The following is a 13615-nucleotide window of genomic DNA, read 5'->3' as shown; positions in this document are numbered from 1 at the left end:
CGCCAACTATTCAGCATATGTTTTACACAGCGGAAGCCCTTCCAGCTGCAACCCAACACTGAGAAACACCCATACACACTCATTCACACTCATACACTACGGCTAATTTAGTAGATCAGTTCCCCTATAGCGCATGTGTTTGGACTGTGGGGGAAACCGGAGCACCCGGAGGAATCCCACGCCAACACAGGGAGAACATGCAAACTCAACACAGAAACACCCACTGACCCAGCTGGGACTCGAACCAGCGACCTTCTTGCTGTGAGGCCACAGTGCTAACCACACCCCCAGAAACGATTTCCCAATTCACGATATTAACAAATCATTAACTAACACTACTAGCTGATTAAAATGCTAATTAGCTGCTTATTAATATCTATTAAGGTAGAAGTTGTGTTTAGGTTTTGAGTAGGATTAGAGGTGCAGAATAAGATCGTACTTTATAATGACTAACAACAAGTTAATATCTTAATAATAGGCACGTAATAAGCCAGTAGTTATTATCGTCAGTAATTAATTTTAAATATTAACTAAAGTGCTATCGAAAGTTTTAAAGAGGCCCTCAAAATAAGCTGTATTTTGGATTTAGTCTGCGTCATCTAAAAGATCAAGAAACGCCGCATTATTAAAAAGTAGACAGGGACATGTAACCTTTGCAGAACGCGGATGCACCAAGGTGGACGTTGAAGGTAAAGCTGGCAGACGCGGCGGAGAAAAGCTGCCGTTCTGCATCTGGGCTTTAGGAAGCGTGCATTAGCGCAGGTTGTGAGGTAAATGATTGTGTCAGTGCTGGGGCTTTTCGAAAGTCCGCCCTGTCCTGTTTGATCAAATCTGGAGTTTTTCCACAAGGGTTTGAGGCTGAGAAGTCTCTCTGAGCTCAAGCTTACACACACAGCCGCTCCATTATGAAGACGTGCTTCGTAGATCCCTCGACATGCAGGACAAATCCCACACACTGTCAGCGACTTTCATTTAGTCTCTTATGTCTCCTGCTATCTAAAGGAATTATCCACATTGTTGTAATCAAATATCACGAGCTGTTGAACGCTTGATTCTGATTGGCTGATTGACATTCTAAGTTGTGTATTTTTCCGAAAAATCGAAACAAAAGGCTTTGGATGAGATTAATTACTAGCGTCTCAAACACACGGCAGTGGTTTAAGGACAAAGTCAGACAAATGTCTTTAAATATTATAGTCCCTTTCATACATACAGACCTCTCCGGAAAATCACCGGCAATTTTCCGGAGAGATCTGTATGTGTGAACAGGCCTTAAATTCCATACCACTAAATTCGAGAAGCAGTAACGTTACCGGTAATGCTACGCTGTGTGAACGCAGATGGAAGATTGCCGGAAAGCGCGTTCACGTCTGCTTTAGCCAATCAGAACATTCACATCCGCGCTGTTTATGTAAATAAAAGCCTTTGAATATTTTTCCAGACGCATGTACCTGCTAGATGTTAGTCAGATAACGCTTCTATGTTCCTTCTTAATGCCAACTATCGATAAAATGCTTATGATTAACCGCTGTTTGTTTACCTTCAAGGTCTGACGCGTGTGCATGCGAAGCAGCCGTATTATTTACATCTCGACATGCGAAAGTGTTCCTCTATATGTTTTCATCGAAGTTGTTCACAATACTTATCCATCCACAGAGTTTGTAATGTCGTCAAATGTTTACAAGTACAAGCGCAGCTGTTTAGAGCTCATTTCGGGTCGATCATGTCAGAATTTACCGGTATTTTGGAATGGATGTGTGAACGGTCTTGTCGGAAAAATACCGTAACCTCCTCGCCTGTGTGAACAGAGCTTTTAGGAATTCGCCGGTAAAGTCGTTCTGGAAATTTTCCAGATATTTACCGGAATCACTAGCTGCGTTTCCACTATCGCGCCTAAAGCGAGCGAGCCAGGGCGAGCCAAGGCCAGTCGCGTTTCCACTATCACTTCCAGGGCGTAATCGGGCCAAAGCGGGGCTTCCTTGGGGCCAGCGTCCGGCCTTTTTCGGCCCGCCGAATACCTTGGGCCAAGGAGGGCCAACTGGGGCTTCGGGGCGGGGTTACGTACATAGGCGGAGTTTTCCTTTCAGGTAAAGAAGAGACAAGATGCTTTCTTCCCTTACATTTGTTTTGCTATCGCGCTTGATCAACTCACTAAGAAGAAGAAAAAATGGATAGCAGACAGTACTGGTCAGTTGAGGACACCAGGGCTCTTCTGAACATTTGGGCCGAGGAAAATGAGGCAAAAGAGGCAAATAGACGGCGTTTTGCAGAAATGAGGACGTTATCAAGTACATCGAAAACAGTACAAACACCACAAACAGTAAAAAAGCAATCGCTTCTGTGTTCTCCATCTTCCAGCTCTCGTAGTGATGCCAGGTTGTGTTTGTGGTTATAATTTGAGTTTTTTGTTCCCGCTGAAGTGGGCGGGTTGTGTGACGTTTGATTCGGGGGACGTTCTGGGGGCGGTGTTTGCGTGACGCGCTGCGAGCAACTAGCCCGACAGAGGAAACGCGACATGATTTCGGCCTCATTTCTCAACCTCCCGGGCTATTGGCCCGGCCTGACCTGAATAAAGCCCTGGCTCGCACTGGCCCGATAGTGGAAATGCGGCTACTGTGTGAAAGGGGCTAATTTGTCTTTAGCTGTAATGTAAGCAGAGTAAATGACTATATAACAAAAAGAATAATTGACAGAATAATTCTGATGACAATAACAGAATAATTCAACAGTCCTTCAGCAATCATTACTGAATAATCTGCTTTCATGTTATAATGCGTGAAACTCTGGTGTTTGTGCATTATTTTCTAATAATTCAACGGCCAGTCGTCAATTATTCCTTAAATTGTGACATATAGAATACTGTTTTGGGTGCGTTATTTTCTATTAATTCAACAGTTGTCAATTATTGCTTAAATAATCTGATTGTTACATTGTGATGTATGGAGTGTGCATTATTTTCTAATAATTCAACTGTCCTTAAATCAATTATTCCTTAAATAATCTGATTTTATGTTGTAATGCGTGAAATACTGTTTTTTTGTGCATTATTTTCTAATAATTCAACTGTCTTTAATCAATTATTCCTTAAATAATCCACTTGTTACATTGTGATGTATGGAGTGTGCATTATTTTCTAATAATTCAACTGACTTTAAATCAATTAATTCTTAAATAATCTGATTTAATGTTGTAATGCGTGAAATACTGTTTTTATTGCATTATTTTCCAATAATTCAACTGACTTAATCAATTATTCCTGTTTTGGGTGCGTTATTTTCTAATAATTCAACAGTTCGTTGTCAATTATTTCTTAAATAATCTGATTTTATGTTGTAATGCATGAAATACTGTTTTTTTGTGCATTATTTTCTAATAATTTAACTGTCCTTAAATCAATTATTCCTTAAATAATCTGATTGTTACACTGTGATGTATGGAGTGTGCATTATTTTCTAATAATTCAACTGACTTTTATCAATTATTCCTTAAATAATCTGATTGTTATGTTGTGACATATAGAATACTGTTTTGGGTGCGTTGTTGTCTAATAATTCAACAGTTCGTTGTCAATTATTTCTTAAATAATCTACTGGTAACCCTTTACAATAAGGCTGACACGGCGCTTACGTGAGGCAGTGATAGGTGTTTTTCTCATGTATTGTGTGTTGAGTCTTGTGTTGGGTTTGTGTGAACACGTTAGCGAGCACGTCTCATTGGCCGCATTTTCTCCTCCTGTTTTATGTGAGCACATAGCTTTTTTATTTGGCTGGCGTTTATATACGTCTGCACTTTTTATATGCTTGTAAAACACTTTGATATGCTACTTTTAAAGGCACTATATAAAAAATAAAGCTTATTATTATTATTATATTAATACATTGGTTAATTTGTCTCCATTGTCGTTGCTCAGATAAAAACGTTCATCATCTCTGTTGAGTGCGAGAGTGATATATCAATGTGCGTTATAGTGTGCATTCAACTTGTACATTTTTTTTGCATGTAAACGTTACGATCTTGATTTTAGGACTGTATTACAGCCCACTGTGAGCATAGATTAGCACCATTTATTGTTCACATTTGGCTTCTAACAGTTTAGAAGCTGCGACGCATGAAATCAGACTTAACTAACGGATGTCCTTTGCTGTTTTATTAATAAACAGAACTTTTATTTACAGTAACTGTGCTACAGTACCTGAAGTTTAAGAGGCAAGCGGGCGATAAACATGCCTGTTCATTTTTCGTCAGTCTGGTTAATCACAGGTGAAATATTAAACCTGGTTATGTATAAGACTTTGAACTCGGGAAAAGAGGAACAGCTTGATTTTTACCAGAGTGAAACAATGACAGTATACAGGTCTCATCTAACTGTTTACCTCAAAGCCTATTCATTTAGGATGTATGATTCGTTTATGACATTCAGTTATCTGTGTATGTGTTGTTTGATTCTTTAAACCCTGACTTCTGGCTTGTCTTTGGGGAAGTTGTAAAACTATATAATACTAGTAGCTGAATAAGTATTCAGATAATTGTTTTGTGACTCTGATATCCCTGCTGATAAATCTGGCTTAAACCAGGCTAGGCTGGTTGGCTGGTTTTAGGTTTTCAGGTAAATGACCAGCTAAATCCAGCTAAAACCAGCTTGACCAGCCTGGTTTAAGCTGGACATAGCTGGTTTTGGCTGAGCTCCCAGCCTGCCTAGGCTGGTTGGCTGGTTTTAGCTGGTTGACCAGCCTGGTTTTAGAGTGGTTTTGACCATTTCCAGGTTGGTTTCCAGCCATTTCCAGCTTGGTCTTAACTGGTCAGGCTGGAAAATGACCAGCTAAATCCAGCTAAAACCAGCTTGACCAGCCTGGTTTAAGCTAGACATAGCTGGTTTTGGCTGAGCTCCCAGCCAGCCTAGGCTGGTTGGCTGGTTTTAGCTGGTTGACCAGCCTGGTTTTAGAGTGGTTTTGACCATTTCCAGGTTGGTTTCCAGCCATTTCCAGCTTGGTCTTAGCTGGTCAGGCTGGAAAATGACCAGCTAAATCCAGCTAAAACCAGCTTGACCAGCCTGGTTTAAGCTGGACATAGCTGGTTTTGGCTGAGCTCCCAGCCTGGCTAGGCTGGTCACGCTGGTTTTAGCTGGTCATCTCCCAGCCTGACCAGGCTGGAAATGGCTGTAAACCAGCCTGGAAATGGCCAAACCCCCTCTAAAACCAGCCTGGTCAACCAGCTAAAACCAGCCAACCAGCCTAGGCTGGTTTAAGCTGTTTTTTTTCAGTAGGGATGTACTCTTACGTTAAATACAAACAGTATTTTTTGCAATTCTGTATGTAAGTCATATATAAAGGGTGTCATTTAGCGGTTCTTATTTTAAATCTATTTACTGAACAATTTACAGCACTCATATTGCTAAAATCTGTAAGGTATGGAGGAATTTTCACACAGCTTTCATGCGTAATTACAATTCTGTATGTTTCATTTTCTGTTACAGAAACCTGCTCGACAGGGACACATTCTCCAAATCAGATCCAAGTAAGAACTTCTTCCTCCTTCCTGTTTCATTACACACACACACACACACACACACACACACACGCACACACAGACACACACACACACACAGACACACACACGCACACACACACACACACACACACACACACACACACACACACTGCATACTGTATTATGGCAAGTCAAACTTTCAAGAGATCAAAATAAATCCTAATTATTCCCCACTCCATGCTTTACTTTGACCTCAGCAGTTTCGTCCAGCTGCTCTCAGCCTTGTTAAAAGGCTATTTTCTTTCAGCCTCTAAAAGCTTACACAATCACATGACTCACTGCTTTCTGTTTGCGTTCGCTTGCGCTGATTGTGTGAAGTAAAGCCTCCAGCTTCAGATCACGGGCCTCATATATAGACACACTGTGGGCGGCTTTGCTTATTGTAATATTCGCCTCCAACTCCATGAAGTCCTCCCGAGGAGGAAATCTTAATGTCACACATTCAGACAAGTTTAATCCAAATCTAAAAGATACAGAGGTAGCTGTGGTGCTGTGTGTTTTTGTTTTTAAACGTATACACTTTGTTACGTTTACGTCTAGCGTCTACTACTACTCCAGACATCAAAGCGGAGTATTTTGATAACATTAAAGACTTCATTTTTAGTTTGGAAATGTTTGTGTTCCTTTTTAAAATACACCGACTGAAGCGTAAACTTTTGACAATGGAGGCGTGGCTGTTCACAATCGCTCTCTGATTGGTCTTCTGGAGTATGACGTGTCGTTCCCTGATTCGCCAAACCTCTCTTTCATGACCATTTTGCAACCAATAGGTTGAAAGTATGAATGGCGGCAAGGTATGCACATGGCCAGTGAGTGTGAATGGTCACGTATCATAGGTGTTATGCTGTATTACATGGATGGCATGGCTGTAATTTCCACTGGGGTCATGAATGAATGTGGAGTACATGGAGGGAGTCTGTGTATGTTGATGCCCACGTCTACACCTACATATGCATCCAATAACCTTGCATGCTTGCTCAAAAAACTCGGTATTGCGGATGAAATGTGGTAGAATTTAGCATTTCAGACTTCAATATCAACATAGTTGAATACAATTCAGTATATTAGCTCAGGTCAGGACAATCATATTTTCTGTAAGAGAGAAAGCTTACACATTTTGATGTTAGTCTATCATTTAGGAATTTAAATGAGAAAATGAACACCAGGAATGTACCTGTATTTTTCCCATCTGTTGATCTGCATCCCAATCATCACAAATACTGCAGAAGACCTACTGGAACTCACATGAAGCTATGATTCTCATAGAAATCAGTCAAGTTTGGTGAAGGAAAAATCATGGTTTGGGGTTACATTCAGTATGGGGGTGTACAAGAGATCTGCAGAGTGGATGATCAACATCAACAGCCTGAGGTATCAATACATGTGCGCTGCCCAGTACATTACAAACCACAGGAGAGGGCAAATTCTCCAGCAGGATAGCGCTCCTTCTCATACTTCAGCCTCCACATCAAAGCTCCTGAAAGCAGGTCAAGGTGCTCCAGGATTGGCCAGCCCAGTCACCAGACATGAACATTATTGAGCTGATGAAGGAGGAGGCGTTGAAGATGAACACAAAGACTCTTGATGAACTCTGGGAGTCCTGCAAGAAGGCTTTCTTTGGCATTCCAGATGACTTTATTAATCAGTGATTTGAGTCATTCAGAGATGTATGGATGCAGTCCTCCAAGCTCATGATGGAGTCAGACACAATATTCATTCTGTTTCCACTGCAGCATGACCACATATTCTATACTGGACATTATTGAAGGTTCAGTGAGCAGACTTTAGTCTGAGCAGAGTCAGACCTTACTGTCCTAATCAAATCAGTCAAAATCAAGGCATGATCATATTTTAGTTCGCCCTCATGTGGTTCCAAATCTTTATCTGTTTCCTTTTTCTGTTGATCACAGAAGATATTTTGAAGAACGTTGGAAATCATTGACTTCTGTAGTATTTCATTCAAAATCTTGCTCATTCATAAATGTCCCCTTGTTTGACTTTCATTCGACTGATTTCTTTATCGGTTTCTGCAGTGATTCACTCACTCGTTCACTTATATTCACTGAAATCGACACCATCTTTGAAAACACAATTTTGTTTATCAGGTGTGTTTATAGGGGCAGACAGAAATGAGTCAGAGCTGAGAACAATGAGCACTGAATGGTTTTTAATGTGTGCTCTTGTGTGTGTGCGAACAAGAAACACAAAGAGCTCTGCTTTTAATCCTTCTGCTATTATTGCCATCTTATGCACTGATTTGAAGAGTTCATTTGCTGAAATGATATATATATATATATATATATATATATACACATCCATACAGTGGGAAATGTAAGTATTCAACACGTCTCCATTTTTCTCTAAAAAATACATATTTCTGAAAGTGCTGTTGACTTGAAATTCTCACCAGATGTTGGTAACAACTAAAGAAATCCATATATGCAAAGAAAACCAATCTAATTAGTTTACAAATGAAGTTCTGTGTGATAAAATAAAATGACGCAGGGAAAAAGTATTGAACACATGAAGAAAGGAAGGAGTAGTAAGGCAGTGAAAGCCCAGACAGCAGCTGGACCTCTCAGTAGTTCCTCAGCAACCTTCTGCCCTTCCTCAGTGTAAATGATATCAGCTGCTTCAGTCCAACATCTACATTAGCAGGAGGATGAAGATGAAACCAGGGTGGACAGCCAAGGACAGCCAAGCCAAGGAGACTCTCAGATGCTTTCAGAGAAAGAAAATCAAGCTGGAGAATGGCCCAGCCAATCACCTGATCCGAATCCAATAGAAAATACAAAACAAAGCTCAGATTTGACAGACAGGACCCACGAATGTGTATGGTTGAACAAAAATGTATTCCTCCTCCCGTGATTTTATTTAGTTATTCATTTTTTAAATTCTTTTTCAAATATTTCCCAAGTGATGTATAACAGAACAAGGATAAAGTGGATAAAGTCTTATTTATATTAATTTGGCTGGAATAAAAGCAGTTTTTAATATAGTTTAAACCAATTTTAAGGCTAATCCAAACCCTAATCACTGTTGCCCAATGACTTGCCTAGTTTAATTGCACTTTAAGCTGAATTTTAGTGTATTAATGTAAATAAAATGTGTGTATATATACACACAATATCAGTTTAAAGCCTTTAAATGTCAATTTAAGCTGTATAGAAGAATATCTAGTCTAATATTATTTACTGTCATCATGACAAAGAGGAAATAAATCAGTTATTAGAGATGAGTTATTAAACTATTATGATTAGAAATGTGTTGGAGAAATCTGCTCTCCGTTAAACAGAAATTGGGGAATAAAATAAACAGGGGGGCTAATAATTCTGACTTTAACTGTATATATAAAGTAGTCAGACTACTTCAGCACATTTTTGCATTTTCAATGTAATTTCCTGTTTCGTTTTTCTCTTGTCTGTTTTTTTCCTTGTTTGTTTTGCTCTCCTGCGTGTCTTTTTTTTGTAAGTGTCCTTTGCTTTTTCTTGTGATTGCCGTTTGTTTTCTGGTCCTCCATATGATCAGCTGGTCTGAACAGACATCAGCTCTTCCTGACACAGTCTTTGCGTTCATGCAAGTGGGCACTTGTGCTGAGCCCTCATCTTCATTATGCTGAGTACTGCTGGCCTAGTCTCTTGGCGTTAGCGTTACACACACACACACACACACACGCTTAGAAGAAGCGTTTTGCCACTGTCTGTTGCATGTTTTAGTTGCTGTGCCTTAGGCTTTATGTTTTTGTATTCCACAAACACACAAACACATCTTCTCCCTATAGGATGTTGGGACCTTACATATACATTTTGGATGTAAATGTATTTTTCGGGGGGAACAAATGATTCAGCTAGTCATGTGACGTATCAAATTTTCCTGACATTATAATTGCTGTGTCTTTTTATGGCAAAAAATAGTTTTTTAACAGCTTTAAAATGTATTTCAGTCAATTGTGCGATTTAACAAAGCATTGAAGGCATGATATGTCAGATTTGTTCATTCAAATATTCTAAAACCACTAGAAGAGTGTTATACAATACCTGATAAAAGTCTTGCAGCTTATCCAAGTTTTAGGTATAGCAAATAATAACTTGACTTCTAGTTGATCATTTGGTATCAGAAGTGTCTTATACGAAAGGTAAAGGCCTCTAGATTACGCTTATTTGAGCACAATATAATCTGATCATGCCTTGATTTTGACTGATTTGATTAGGACAGTAAGGTCTGACTCTGCTCAGACTAAAGTCTGCTCACTGAACCTTCAATAATGTCCAGTATAGAATATGTGCTCATGCTGCAGTGGAAACAGATTGAATATTGTGTCTGACTCCATCATGAGCTTGGAGGACTGCATCCATACATCTCTGACATGACTCAAATCACTGATTAATAAAGTCATCTGGAATGCCAAAGAAAGCCTTCTTGCAGGACTCCCAGAGTTCATCAAGATTCTTTGTGTTCATCTTCAACGCCTCCTCCTTCATCAGCTCAATATTGTTTATGTCTGGTGACTGGGCTGGCCAATCCTGGAGCACCTTGACCTGCTTTCAGGAGCTTTGATGTGGAGGCTGAAGTATGAGAAGGAGCGCTATCCTGCTGGATAATTTGCCCTCTCCTGTGGTTTGTAATGTAATGGGCAGCGCAAATGTCTTGATACCTCAGGCTGTTGATGTTGATCATCCACTCTGCAGATCTCTCGCACGCCATCCGAATGTGGTAGCAGAAATGGAGACTCATCAGACCAGGCAACGTTTCTCCAATCTTCTATTGTCCAGTTTTGGTGAGCCTGTGTGAATTGTAGCCTCAGTTTCCTGTTCTTAGCTGACAGGAGCGGCACCCGGTGTGGTCTTCTGCTGCTGTAGCCCATCCGCCTCAAGGTTGAACGTGTTCAGAGATGCTCTTCTGCAGACCTCGGTTGTAACGAGTGCTTATTTGAGTTACTGTTGCCTCTCTATCAGACTGGCCATTCTCCTCTGACCTCTGGCATCAACAGGGCATGTGCGCCCACAGAACTGCCGCTCACTGGATATTTCCTCTTTGTCAGACCATTCTCTGTAAACCCTAGAGATGGTTGTGCGTGAAAATCCCAGCAGATCAGCAGTTTCTGAAATACTCAGAGCAGCCCGTCTGGCACCAACAACCATGCCACGTTCAAAGTCACTGAAATCCCCTTTCTTCTCCATTCTGATGCTCGCTTTGACCTGCAGCAGATCATCTTGACCATGTCTACATGCCTAAATGCTTTGAGCTGCTGCCATGTGATTGGCTGATTAGAAATTTGCCCTAATGATCAGTTTGTCAGGTGTACCTAATAAAGTGGCCGGTGATTGTGTATCATATCCTATATCAAAACTAATTTTTTAGAAACTTTCTGTTTATTCACCTCTACGTATTTTGACAATTGACCAAAAAGTCTATTATTTTTATTTTATTTGCCACCATCCATTATTATATGAAATTGAACGGCATGAAAATAAGTACTTGTGTGTAGGTATTTACTTACTTGTTTAAGCATGCCTTTCATGGATAAGTGGGACTTAGTAATATTGTCATATTCAAATGATAGTTTCATTAATATTCATAAATTCATTACAATATAAGTGAATAGGAATCAAATTACTCTGGTTGCCAACATTCTAAAAAACATCTTCTCTTGTTAAGACAGCATTGGGGTAAATAAAGGCAGACTTTTCCAGTTTTGTATAAACTGTGTCTTTATTAACTGTGTAGCGCGGCTCCTTTACAGCAGCTCAGTAGCTCATCCGGTGGGGTTTGTTATCTCATCAGATTCCTCCGCTGCTTTCTCTTCAAACACTGCAGACCACAAGATTACACACTCCACAAAGTGCATCTGAGTTAAGAGTGTCACAGGTCTTCTGGCATTTGAAAAATCTCTCTTTCTCTTTTCTCTCCACAGTCTGCGTGCTTTACACCCAAGGCATTGGCAACAAAGAATGGAGAGAGGTGAGCAGAACAGCCTGGTTCACTCATTTTGACCCCTTAAAGGGCCCAGTGAATATTCATACATGTAAATGTGGGTCTGGAATGTTCTCAGGAGTAATTGGATTTTCACAATTTGTTAAAAATCCAAATATGCCTTTGTTTGTTGTGAATATGCGCCCTCTAGTGGCTAAAATTACATATTGTGCTTTTAAACTGTTATTTTTGCCTCAATAATATCAAAAAGTAAGGTTATGTAGAATCTGAGCATGAAGAATATGTACTTTACAAGTACTTGTAGTGTCTTAGCTTAGTATATTGTCGGCGCTGATAGCCTTGTGCCTCAATAAAATCAAAAAGGAAGGTAGTGGATTAGTTTAGATATAGGATAAGGTTAGTAATGAATATGAGCATGAAGAATATGTACTTTACAAGTACTAACAAACAGACAATATATTATTAGCTTGTCGTTGGCACTGATAGTCCTGTGGTTTGTGCGCCGAAATATGGAGAAACGACTAGGCCTCCCATGTTCGAAATCAGGCTCGGGGACCTTTGGAATCCATAAAATCCCACCCCCTCTGCCTCTCACTTCATTTCCTGTCATCATACTGTCATATTAAATACAAATGTCAAAAAGAAATCTTAAATTAAAGTGTAAAAAATCTGAATACGCCTTTGTTTGTTGTGAATATGCGCCCTCTAGTGGCCAAAATGACATATTGTACCTTTAAACTGTTATTTTTGCCTCAATAAACTCAAAAAGTAAGGTTATGTAGAATCTGAGCATGAAGAATATGTACTTTACAAGTACTTGTAGTGTCTTAGCTTATTATATTGTTGACTCTGATAGCCTTGTGGGTAGTGCACCGACATATAATGCAATAGTACTCCAGGCATTCCAAGTTTAAAACCAGGCTCATGGACCTTTCCCAATACCATCCCCTCTCCCTTCCATTTCCTGTCATCTATGGTCCTGTCAAAAATAAGTCCTAAAATAAAATGTTAAAAATCTAAATATGCCTTTGTTTGTTGTGAATATGCGCCCTCTAGTGGCCAGAATGACACACACTGTGCGTTTAAACTATTATTTCGCCTCAATAAAATCAAAAGGAAGTTAGTGGATTAGTTTAGATATAGGATAAGGTTAGTAATGAATATGAGCATGATGAATATGTACTTTACAAGTACTAACAAACAGACAATATATTATTAGCTTGTCGTTGGCACTGATAGTCCTGTGGTTTATGCGCCGAAATGTGGAGGAACGACTAGGCCTCCCATGTTCGAAATATGGCTCGTGGACCTTTGGAATCCATGAAATCCCACCCCCTCTGCCTCTCACTTCATGTCCTGTCATCATACTGTCATATTAAATACAAATGTCAAAAATAAATCTTAAATTAAAGTGTAAAAAATATGAATATGCCTTTGTTTGTTATGAATATGCGCCCTCTAGTGGCCAAAATGACATTGTACCTCTAAACTGTTATTTTTGCCTCAATAAAATCAAAAAGATTAGTAATGTAGAATCTGAGCATGAAGAATATGTACTTTACAAGTACTTGTAGTGTCTTAGCTTAGTATATTGTCGGCGCTGATAGCCTTGTGGGTAGTGCACCGACATATAATGCAATAGTACTCCATTCGTCCCAAGTTTAAAACCAGGCTCATGGACCTTTCCCAATCCCCCTCTCCCTTCCATTTCATTTTCTGTCATCTATGGTCCTGTCAAAAATAAGTCTTAAAATAAAATGTTAAAAATCTAAATATGCCTTTGTTTGTTGTGAATATGCGCCCTCTAGTGGCCAGAATGACATACTGTGCATTTAAACTATTATTTTGCCTCAATAAAATCAAAAAAGAAGGTAGTGGATTAGTTTAGATATAGGATAAGGTTAGTAATGAATATGAGCATGATGAATATGTACTTTACAAGTACTAACAAACAGACAATATATTATTAGCTTGTCGTTGGCACTGATGGTCCTGTGGTTTATGCGCCGAAATATGGAGGAACGACTAGGCCTCCCATGTTCGAAATCAGGCTCGTGGACCTTTGGAATCCATAAAATCCCACCCCCTCTGAATCTCACTTCATGTCCTGTCATCATACTGTCATATTAAATAC

At 39.6% G+C, this 13615-nt stretch overlaps 1 long non-coding RNA gene across 1 annotated transcript in view; it reads left to right on the top strand.

Moving 5' to 3' along the window:
* Positions 1-11519, top strand: part of LOC130222432 (uncharacterized) — a 67241-nt gene extending 55722 nt beyond the window's left edge. Inside the window, exons 2-3 of the long non-coding RNA XR_008836464.1 lie at positions 5474-5514; positions 11462-11519. This is a non-coding gene — a long non-coding RNA (uncharacterized LOC130222432). The remainder of the gene's footprint in view (positions 1-5473; positions 5515-11461) is intronic.
* The last annotated feature ends 2096 nt before the right edge of the window (positions 11520-13615 follow it).

This window comes from Danio aesculapii, chromosome 4 (genome assembly GCF_903798145.1).
Source record: "Danio aesculapii chromosome 4, fDanAes4.1, whole genome shotgun sequence".
In the NCBI taxonomy this organism is placed as follows: domain Eukaryota; kingdom Metazoa; phylum Chordata; class Actinopteri; order Cypriniformes; family Danionidae; genus Danio; species Danio aesculapii.
The sequence above is the reverse complement of the archived record's forward strand: the minus strand, read 5'-3'. Positions and strand labels throughout refer to the sequence as shown.